The sequence below is a fragment of the Typopeltis vanoorti genome, chromosome 19 (assembly GCF_054136105.1).
Source record: "Typopeltis vanoorti isolate ZY-2024b chromosome 19, IOZ_Tvanoo_1.0, whole genome shotgun sequence".
Lineage (NCBI taxonomy): Eukaryota > Metazoa > Arthropoda > Arachnida > Uropygi > Thelyphonidae > Typopeltis > Typopeltis vanoorti.
This window is the reverse complement of record NC_143567.1, coordinates 17,549,263-17,561,368: the sequence shown is the minus strand read 5'-3', so window position 1 is coordinate 17,561,368 and position 12,106 is coordinate 17,549,263.

The window sequence follows — 12,106 nt, the reverse complement described above, 5'->3', positions numbered from 1 at the left end:
TAAATGTGTGGGGGGGGGGATGTCCTGATTATGTCCCAACTAACTGGAATTTATTGTATATATTCAGATTGCCAATTTCCTATCCAATTTTGTATTCATTTACAGCTTGTATACCAACTTGTCATGTGGTAATATATCAAATGACTTTGCAAAGTCTAAGAATTTCATTGTACAGGAGTGTTGCTTATCCAATGCATTCATCAGTTTTATTGTGAAGAGAATAAATTATTATTATTATTCAGGCCTCCATGGAGTCAAGAGATTCATTGTGGGAGGTCCTTCCTTGGAAACACAAAGTCTATCATACAGCTCCTTGAACTCATTGACCGTTCTTGCTCTCACCACTCTAACAGGCAATGCATTCCATGGTTCAACCACCCTTCATGCAAAGAAACCACTCCTCACCCTCTTGCTCATAACTTCCTTTCGTAACTTCCAGGGATGGTGCCTTGTCATCGCTTCTTCCCGCTGTTACACCAAGTGAAAGAACTCCTCAGTGTTAACCCTGTAACTGCCTCTCAACAGTTTAAAAGCTTCAATCATATCACCTCTCCTTCTTCTATTCACCAACCTCTGCAATCCACATTCCATCAGTCGATCCTCATAACTGCATTGTACAGTCCTGAAACCATCTTTGTTATCTGCTTCTGTATCTTTTCCACATTTAATTTATCCCTTCCAAGTCCTGGAGACCATGAGAACAATAGTCTAAGTGTGGTCTGATCAAGGTCTTATACAATGGAATGATATATCTTTTATCTCTGCAGGTCAGTGTCCTTCTCAGTATTGCAGCAATCATCTGGGTTACCTTCACCACCTTTGCAATATGCTCCCTGAATTTCGATTTTCTATCAATCATCACTCCCAGATCTCTTGTCTCCCCTACTTCCTCCTGTAGGCTCCTCCAATCGAGTATGTAGTCTCCCATTGATGTATCCCAAACTTCAAGACTTTACATTTTGCTGCATTAAACTAATACTCCCATTCATTTGCCCATCTGTCTAGTTGATTCAAATCCTCTTGCAGGGCCACATCTGTACTATTACTAATAACTCTTTACAGCTTCACATCATTTGCACAAACAACTGAATATCCCCTTGCAATCCATTGACAATGTCTTTGATACAAAGGTAAAACAATACAGGTTCCAGTACTGAGCCCTGTGGAACTCCCACTTGTAACCTTCTGCCTCCTTGATATTGCCCCACCATACACAACTCTCTCTGATACATCCAATCAGACAGCCAATCCTGAATCCAGTTGACTAACCCGACATGTAAACCAAATTGTCAAAACAAAAACAAGCTTTAAAAAATCCCATGTTTTTAAACTAAACACCATATTCTCTTCCTAACCAACCAATCAATCACTGTTTTGCTTTCTTTTTGCTTGTTGGAAACCATATTGGAAGACTGTTAACTCTTTACACATGTCCTAAAAATACATGGTAATGTACCTTTCATTCTCAATGAAAGGCACATTACCATTTCAAAGAACCAGGAGTGTTGATACTTTAACACTCCTAGTGCTATCACTGCTGGTCCCTCTTTGTGCCTTTTAGGTGTCACATGGCATTATGTACTCTAATATATTTACTGACATTGCTGCATCCTTTGCTGATACGAATTACAGGTCATTTATATTGCACATTTTCATTTTTTGCTGCATACTTGCAACTTTGTCTGCATTTTGTATTTGTGAATATGATCACTAGTGTTTTACATTTCATTCATAACAACTTCTTCAGAGACTTATCATGGAGAACCACTTTAACCATTGTTAACATAATATCTATCATAACTCTGCTTTAACTCATTTACCAACAAAGCACTCCGAACCAATTCTGGCAACCTATTCCATCCCTTCATCACATTCCAAGCAGAAAAAATGTTAGCCTTAACACCCTTACTAACCACACTCTTATATAATTTACAGGAGGGAGGTTTGATCTCTTGTTCTTTTCCTTCCTGAAATATTCTGAAAAGAAGTTTTCAGTGTCAATTTTATAAAACCCCCTTTAATAACACATGCCTCTAGCATGTCTCTTCTTTTTACCTACTGGCTAGTTTTTGAAGCCCAGGGAGTTTCAATTTATTCTCATAGCGAGCATGAGAATCTGATATGCGAGAGTGGTCTGAAAAGTTCTCGGCCTCAACCATAAATGGCAACACTATCGGCAAAATTTTTTGTTTTAAGTTGATACATCTATCATAAGCATCCATGTGAAACTGCAAGTAATTCTACTAAGTAGCTTGTTTTATACAGCTGTCTGAAGCAAAAGTGTTGTCTATATTCCTTGAAATGAATAAAATTGAGTATTGTGCTATTATGAAATTCTTTGTAAAAGAAGGTTTAACGCCAAAAGAAATTCATTTGAAGTTAATAAAAGTTTATGGGCACTCTTCTCTTTTGTTTTCGAGGATTAAGAAATGGGCTGCCAAGTTTAAATGTGGCCATACCAGCCTTGAAGATGATCCGTGTGAAGGACATCCAAAAAGTGTAGCAACGCCAGAAATCATTGATTAAGTGATATGGTATTGGATGACCGGCAAGTCAAAGTGCTTAAAATTGTTGAGATTATAGGCATTACCAAAGAATGTGTAGGATATATTTTGCATGAAGAATTGCAAATGAAAAAGCTTTGCACAAGATGAGTGCCACGCTTGCTCACAGCAGATCAAAAACACACTCACATGAAAATCTGCGAACAGTGCTTGGAGCATTTTAACAAGAATAAAACTGATTTTGTGCATTGATTTATTACTATGGATGAGACTTGGATTACCGTTACACACCAGAATCCAAACAGCAGTCAAAACAGTGGACAGAAGCCAGTTGTTCAGCTCCAAAGAAGACAAAGTGGGTTCCATCAGCAGGAAAGGTCATGGCATTGGTGTTTTGGGATGCTATAGGCATTTTGTTTATTAATTATCTTGAAAAGGGTAAAACAATAACTGGGGAAGATCATTTCGATCTTTTAACCAGATTAGAAGAAAAAATTCGTGAGAAAAACCCAGTTTGCAGAAGAAAAAAAACATCTTTCATCAGGACAATGCACCTGCCACAAAGGTGTTTTGACAATGGGAAAATTAAGGGATCTGCACTATGAATTGCTGGAACATCCACCCTGTCCCCCAGATTTGGCTCCCTCTGACTTCTATCTCTTCTCAAAACTAAAACTCTTCCTCGCTGGTCAGAGTTTTTCTTTGAATGAAGAGGTAATTGCAGCTGTAAAGGGGTATTTTGCAGATCTTACTGAGAACCACTACAGGGATGGGATAATGGCACTGGAGCATTGCTGGAATAAATGTATTAGTCTTAAGGGAGATTATGTTGAAAAATGAAAATAATTTTGAAATTATAAATTTGTTTTTGAATTGTTATGCCGAGAACTTTTTGGACCACCCTCGTACTGTTTCATTGGTTACTTCTAAATTCTCTGATGCTGTGATCAGATCTAGCACTCTCAAACCTTGTGTCCCTTCCATTTCATATCGTCTGAAGTAATTATCTCTTAGCAGCTGTATAAATTCCATTTCCTTCCCTCCCTGTAACTATTCCTCCTTCTAGTTATGCCACTATAGTTGAATGTTGAAGTCCCTCATAATAATTGCTCATCCTGCACTCATTATACTAATTTGCCAGTGCATGCCATTTACATTCTCCCTCATACCCCTGGACTGTTGTTGCTACTATAGTTGCTGCATATTTCATCTTATTGGCCTCTATCTCACACAATATGGCTTCAAATAAACTATCCTCTGCATCCTGATTTGCATTGACAAAACCTTTTATTTCCTGTTTCTTGTGTCCTCTGACAATACTTAACCCCTTGCATTCTACCCCTATAATTATATCATCGTCCATCAACCAAATCTTACTAATGACTATAACCGTTTGGCCAAGTTGTACTAACCAGTGCTATGGATTTCTCTCCCAGATTCCCAATACTTCTGGTATTAGCATGCATAAACTACAAAATCTCCTTCATCTCATAAGCTCCTGTCCACCTTGTGTTGATTATCCAACTGGCATTAAGAACCCAGAGAGCTATATTCAGTACCATGTAATCACTTTCCCACTTAGACACATCTAGGTTGCCTGTACCCACCTCACCTGCATTCTCCAAAACATTTAGTGTCCTAACTCTGAACGAACACCGAATCTTTTCAAATGCAAATCGTCTTACGTATTAGGCTTATTTAAGTCCTTTTGTACACAAAACTCACTGCACGTTCCTCCTGCACAACCTACACACTGACTCATTCACAACCATATCTTAGTTTGCTCCTATCATACTGTGGAAGCAGACTAACAATTCTTACATTTTCACCCTTCTTATTTGTATTTACCAGCAAATTCTTTCATATCTTCTTGCATACCACACTTATTATCTGCTAGATAATCATCTCTTTCACTTTCCCTCTCTACATCACCAACATCCTTAATCTAGATCCCAAGAGATCATGATTTTGTCTAGCTGTCCTTGAGCACTCTTCTTATCATAGAATCACTATGCAAAATTTGATCCTTATTCTCCCTCTTTTAATTTTTAAAACTTTTTAACAGCAGTTTTTATTTTCTTTTATTATAATTCCATTTTATTGGCAAAATATTTTAGAAGCATGCCACCCTCCTTTCAACTAGTTGTGTGGCTAAGTGTGATTATGAAATGAAACTGGCTCTGCAAGCTAAAGATAACCAAAAGAATTCGTCATTATGTTGCAGGTAAATGAAAGAATGAATGTAAAAGAATAACTCTCATGAATGGAGATGGTATGCAAGTGGCAGATGCAGAAGAGATCATTCAACTAATGAGTGTCCATCTTGCTTAAAGCTATCAACCTAATGTATGCAGCATTAAACTCAACACCACCTCTACAACACTGGGGAAAGAAATCATCATCTACATACCACACATAACCACACTAGTGGCTTGTATGTGGCTGCATTAAGTACTTTGTTTTCAAAGTGTCCCATGTAAAAATTTGCTGAAGGAGGGGATAATGGGGAACCCATAGCAGTACCATTAATCTGTTTATAGATTTTTCTTCCCCATGTAAAGTAGCTGGCATAAATGGCAAATTTAAATAATTCAAAAATATCAGGGGGAAATTTAGACTTGATTAAATCAAGAGTGTCTATAGGTGGTGCATTGGTAAATAAAGAGGTGACATCAAAGCCCCATAGTCGATAGCATAGATAGTCCTACGTATAAACTGGCCCAACAGTTAGCCAAGTCCCTTGCTCCCCCTTACTGGCAATTCCTCTACTTTTGTAAAAAATTCAGTCCATTTCAAAACACTTGTTAAAAATCTTATCCTAAAAAATGCAGACATAATGGTTAACTTTGATGTCACCTATTACTAATATTACTATGACAAGTCAGGACTGACAGACCACGCTTTGGACACTCCTTCACACAGGATTAGATGGAAAGAAACGAATGTGTATTTAGGAGCCGTTACAGATATGAAAGATTATTTTTTGACTCAGCAGTGGTTTTGAAGAATTCTCCCAACCTTGACAAATATGGTTGCATTAATTTGGCAAAAATTTGGGAGACTTATCCAAAGAGCAACTCCCACATAGCAGCAATGTAATGTTTTTTTTTTCAACATTAGAGGGCATCAAAATAGCACTTTAGATCTTTTGTCCATTGCAGTTGTACTGTTTCACCCACTCACTGTCGTGTGTACAAGTGTGTTGTGCTCTGATGATGCTGATTTAAAATTCAGAGAAATATAAACAATTAATAAAACATCTTTTTGATAAAATTGTTTGGTGTTGTTAATACCAATAAAAAAAAGGTCATGAATAACCATCAACACCTAAGGTAATATATAATGTTAGATTGACGTACTACAGATCTTGCACAAACTGAATATGAATACAACAATGAGAACTGACTGAATATAAGCATGGATGCTAAAAGAAAGTTCAGCTAATCTGGGTGTTCCTTTGACCTGGCTGTATAATTTGAGTCTGCACAGGAAAGATTTCACAGAAATGAAATAAAAAATCTAAGATAGTCCCATTCTATAAGAATAGCACCAAGACTGACGTAACTAACTTTGAGCTGTCGATATCTCTGGAGTCTTGGTGGTGGTGAAGATTTTTGATAAGTTAGGAAGAGATAGCATACAGAAATTGATTGACAGAAAATCTATACTTTGCAATGAACAGCATGAGTTTAGTAAGGGAAGGTCATATTTGAGTAATTGGGTTACATTTATAATAACATTATGATTGAGATAGAGAATGGAAATGCATACACCATGATACTTTTGGACTTTGCTAAAACTTCTGACAGGATTCAGCATGGAAGATCATTGCATAAGTTGGAGGGTATGGGATTAAATTATAAATTACTAGCTGGTATAAGAGCATAGCTGAGTGACGGATATCAAAAAGTGGCGTATAGGAGATATACAAGTCTACAAGATAACCAGGGGTGTATTACAAGGATCAGTCCTTGGTCTACTGTTATTTAATCTTTACATTAATGATATTGGGAAGATGTTAACAGGAGACATACAGCTATTTGCTGATGATGCAAAGATAGGCAGGATTATCTGAAATGCAATTGAGAGGCAGTACTTGCAGAATGATTTGAATAAGCTGGAATTGTGGGCATGTGAAAGAACTATCAGTTCAATGTTAATAAATGTAAAATTATGCACTTTGGTGTAATGAGATATCCAATAGTGTATTATATAGTTATGAGTTTTGGTGTAGTGAATGTAGTGAATAACCCATAAAGTTATGCACTTTGATATAATGAGATATCCTATAAGAAACAACTGACCAGGGTAGGAGTCTTGGAGTTTTAGTAGATAAGAAGTTGAAGTTCAGGGGTTAAATAACAAAAACTGCAAATACAACTAAGAGGACAATTGTAATGCTGAAACGAACACTGACATGTAAGAATAAGGAGGTCATTTTGCCTCTTTACAAGTCTTTGCTACGACCTCCTCATCTGGACTATTTGTGCAGATTTAGTTTCTGGTTTCCCAGGTGATGCAAGTGTAGGGACTTGGAATGTAGATTTTGTGCAAAGATTGAGAATATGTTGGCTGCAGATGCTAGCAGACAGGAGAACAATGGATGATATGATAAAAACCTACAAATTTCTGAAAAGATCATGTAGGATAACAGTAGATGGAATTTTTCATTTTATGGAGAGTAGGGAGAGGATGATAGGGCATCCATGGTGGTTGAGAATGAATATAGTGAAGAAAGGAGTGGGAGATACATTTTCTTTTTTTTCTGAGAGCATTGCATGAATGGAATAGACTGCATTGGAAGTTCATGAATGCAGATAGCATGAATGAATTCAAGAGAATGTATGATGTGTCGTGTGAGTGATATGTGGCCTCCCTTGCTCCATGGAAGTCTCTTCTTCTAATGATAATAATTTCAATGTTTTCCATTCAAGAGTAAATGAGAAATTCTTTCTCTGCCTGCTTATTATAATTCATTTTATTAACAAAATTATTTGCTTCTTTTTTTTTTTTTTTACTTAATTTGAACTATTTTTATTTTCAAAACAATTCGAAGGTAAAGTCACATAAAAGAGAAGAAAAAATAATTAAGATGACGTAAAATTTGGCGATCATATTCAAATGGAGAGCTTGAATGACGTACGAGAAACTAATTTATGTCTACAGTCATCCAGCAAAGGCGGCTCTACAATCAGTTAAGAGCAGACGGTAGAGCCGTCTTTGCTCTACAATTAGGTGTTGTAATAATGAATAATTTCATTATACTATAATGTGGTAACGAATCCGATGTATTTTTTTATGACTGTGCACATCATTTTCCTTACTTATGTCTGTATATGATAATACGATTACGAACCCGATATATGATTTTTTATGACTGTGTACATCATTGCTTTCCTTGTTTATCTATGAACTTATTCTATCAGCACTGGATCAATATGCAAAATCTTATTGCATCCCCTCCCATTCCGTCTAAGATGAGTTAATATAAGGAGTATAAAATAATGGAACAATTAGTGTAGAATAATATTTTCCCCAATTATTTCCATATAAGAAAGTGTCATAATTAGCATCTTATCTTTATTTTACAATTCCACAAACAGTGTTATACCACTTGTATTAATAGTATTTATCCGCTATATGTTAGGTGTAAGTTTGACTAGAAACACTTCCTGCATTAGTTAGTTATCGTATTACACTCGAAATGTAGTGTTGGACAAGGAAGTGGAACAGCTTGTGTCAACCACATGTTCAATCTTCCGATGCCAAACCAACATGTGGTTGAGTCAGCTGCTTATAGTAGCTGGTGTTTGATACGCTTACACTAGTAAACACGGTTAAAATTACTATTTTTAATTGTTAATAATGAAGAGATAAGCGAATGATTAGAAAGATTAAATTTTGTTGATTTCTTGTAATAACAAAAGTGGAAGAGTAGATCAGCTTATAACATATTCACTATCGGCCTGCATTAAGTTACAAATGATAATGCAAAAAATTATTCTCATGAATCACTTTACGACGGAATGAGGACACGACACTCCTTTCAAAATCAAGAGAATTCAGATATGTAAAGAAAAATATAAAACTATTTTCGTGTATGTCATTTTTTCCTCCTTTCAACTTCTGTAGTTACTTTTTAGATACGCGAGCATCTTACTTCGGTACTAACATATGTGAATTGTGTGAGCACAAATTCGGTGGAGTTATATTACTCACTTGAAAAAGCAGTACAGGAGGAATATTAAAACTATTTAATAAAATTGCTGAAATTAATCTATCACCTGGAAAAATACTTTGAAATGTATACCAAATTAGAAATGATAGTCTCATCTATATCACTAGGTGGCAGCACCAACTCAAACAGTAAACCTTGACATATATTTCTGAGAAAGTTTTAACAACACGAAACAGGTTTTATACTTTAGTTTCCTCAACAACAGACAAATCGACGCCTTTTCGGCATATTGGGCTATCATATCCTGAAGAAATCGTTACAGTTGGTGAAGGGCAACAGGTCGTAGTCTGCCTTGTTACGAGAGTTGAGATGCATTTGAAGTTCCGAAATGTCTGACATCAAAATAAAATGCTGTGAGGTTGCATATGAATGGGCTCAATGTTTGACATGCAGCGGAAGTATGCTGAATGAAATGTAAAACGGAAGATTGGTGATTTGTACAAAAATAACTACGGATGTAGAAAAACAAAAGTAAGGAAGAGAATTAAAATAATGAGAAATTGAGTGAGCAAAGGGAGCATGGAAATTAAAATTAGCAAAGTGGTGAAGTAAAGAGAATTTGGCGACTGGGAATGGAAGTGAATGTAAAACTGAAAGTTAAATATGATGGTCAGGATGGAATTGCTTTGAAAAGCATGGGACCAGTTGTATTTGAAGAATAAAGAAATTATCTTTTATGATAATTTCACTTTCGAAATATGGTAATTCTATACTAATTTAGTACCATTATGGGCCATGATACTTGATACTTGAGAATGGTTACATGATCTGAGAACGGGAACTCTGCTCTAGATGCCAGTCATGGTATGCCTTAAAGCTATCCACAATTCCAATAAGCAATGTTTTCGCTTCACAACAAACAATAAAAATCATCTACCGCTTAAAGGCATTTATAAATAAGGATACAAATACCATGGGTGTGGTTCGAACCTGTGACATATTGTTTGGAGAGCGCATGTGATGCCATCCATTTGGCCACTAAGACCAGCGGGTCATTGCACTTGAGTCGAAATAACTGCCTCTTCTAGTTGATGCTACATGCTTGCTTCATTCATTTTTTAATTGCGTTTTTTCTATTCCTCAGATTTGATAGTTTACTTGAAATGGGTCTCGAAATTGCGTTGGTTATTTGTTATGATCGTCACATGAACATATCAAACTGTCTCCAAAATGTTTGCAGTCCTGATCTTTTCTGTTATGTGTGTGCAGAGATCTCACATTACGTAAATACAAAATTTTATACCTTTCCTTAAAATATTTTTTTAAAAAAATGTGAATTCCCCACAAAAAAGTTGTAAAAGTCCATCATATATTTAGTACTGTGAGTGTGTGCGCTAATGGTAAGAGTATCCAGAAACTCCACTCTAGAGAGATATGAAGTTCATCTACCAACTAGACTTACACAAAACATTCGTGCCCAGGGTGGTCCCATAGCCTGTTGGTCAGCGAGCGAACCCCCTCTCTCCACTTGCCAATCAGATCATTTTGTAATTCGGATGTGAAATTCTGATGAGCAGACGTGAAATGGCCGAATCAAGAGATAAGTTATGCAGTCTGGAAGAAGAATAAGATAAGTGATAACAAAAGAGTTGCATGAGGAGTATAAAAAACACGCGAGGATGGTTACTTGCTGATGGGTAACAATAATGTAGTACCAGCAGCAGTTTGCTAATGGGGGGCTTTAAAAAGTCCTGGGCGTTTTTTCGATATGTGTCATTAGAAGAAAGAGTGATTATAAAGGATGACACTGATTAGTGAAAATAGTGGAATGATAACCCCTGCAGAGGATATAGTTAAGGTATTTAATGATCACTTCATAAAGGTATTTCATTCTTGTGAATATGGCAACATACAAATCTTGAATGAATTGGGAATGGAGGAGGATGAAAAAGTAAACATTCCGAGGAGTAAAAACAGCTTTGACCTATCTTCTTAACTTGAGTCTTGCACTGGGCCAAGTTCCAAAGGAGTGAAAAGAGAGCAAAACTGTTCCACTTCATAAGGGAGGTGAAGAGAATAAAGTTTTAAATTATAGAACAGTTTTTTTTTTTTTTTTTTTTTGTCTGCGTTGTGTTAAAGTGCTAATGAGTTTAGTTAAGAAGAAGGTCCACATCTGGATTGACAACAGCAAAATACTCTTTGATAGTCAGCATGGGTTTGTTAAAGGAAGATCGTGTTTTAGCAATCTGCTTAGTTATAACAGGGATATAACAAGGTGTCAAATGGATTGGTTACGAGTGATGCATACACAGTAGTATGTTTAGATTTTGAAAAGCCTTTGATAAATTGCCACATGACTAGCTGACAATTTAATTGAAAAAAATACGGGGTTAGATAGTAGATTTGTGCACTATATTGGAGATTGACTGTCTGATAGGTATCAGCGAATTATCTATGGAGGACCGATATCCCAGAAGAAGAAAGTCACTAGTGGTGTACTATAAGGATTTGTTTTTGACCCGTTGCTGTTCAACATATATATTAATGATGTTGGAAGAGATGTAAATAGTTCTATCTTGTTGTTTGCAGATGATGAAAAGTTGAGAACTATGAGTAGTAGAACTGATTCTGTGGCTCTGCAAGAGGACCTGAATGGCCAAGTAAGGAGGATGTCAGTTCAATGTTGCAAAGTGAGGTTTTGAAATTTGGGAAGCAAAGATTTAATGTAGAGTGCACCGTTGGCGGAAATGTCTTGGAGGAAGAGTAGATGAGAGATTTGGGAGTGGTTATGGACCACAACCTAAAATTAAGGAGGAATGTTGCTAACTTTGTGAGGATAGCACAGTGGACAATGGTAATGATGTGGAGGGCATTGACTTATAGATGTAGGAATGTTATTATTGTCGTATAAGGCTTTAATCAGTCCACATATGGATTATTTGGTCACCTGGTTTTCAAAAATATGAAGATGTGTTGTGAAAAATGTACAGAGACGATTGGCGAAGGTGGTTTCTGTCTCTGGAATATTGAATATGAAAACAGGTTGAGAAAATTCAATTTGCAGAAACTGGTGGATAGGTGGAAGGGGAAATGTGATTGAGATATAAGTTATTAAGGGTTTTGACCAGATTAAAACAAGAAGTCATCGCTGATGCTGTATCAGAAGGGTGTTAGCTAGGAGATGAGGATCAGATTATTTGCATGGAGAGTGGTGAGTGATTGGAATGCTTACTGAGAGGGTGCTGAGATCGTGAATAAGCCGCAGTATGATAAACTGTGTGTGTGTGTGTGTGCGTGCGTGCGAGAGAGAGAGAGAGAGCTCATGCGATGAGTCTTCTGATTTCATGGAGGTTTAATAATAACAATAAAATGAAGACGAACGTATTTTTATTTATTTTAGGCACACGTAAATATAAACGTAGGG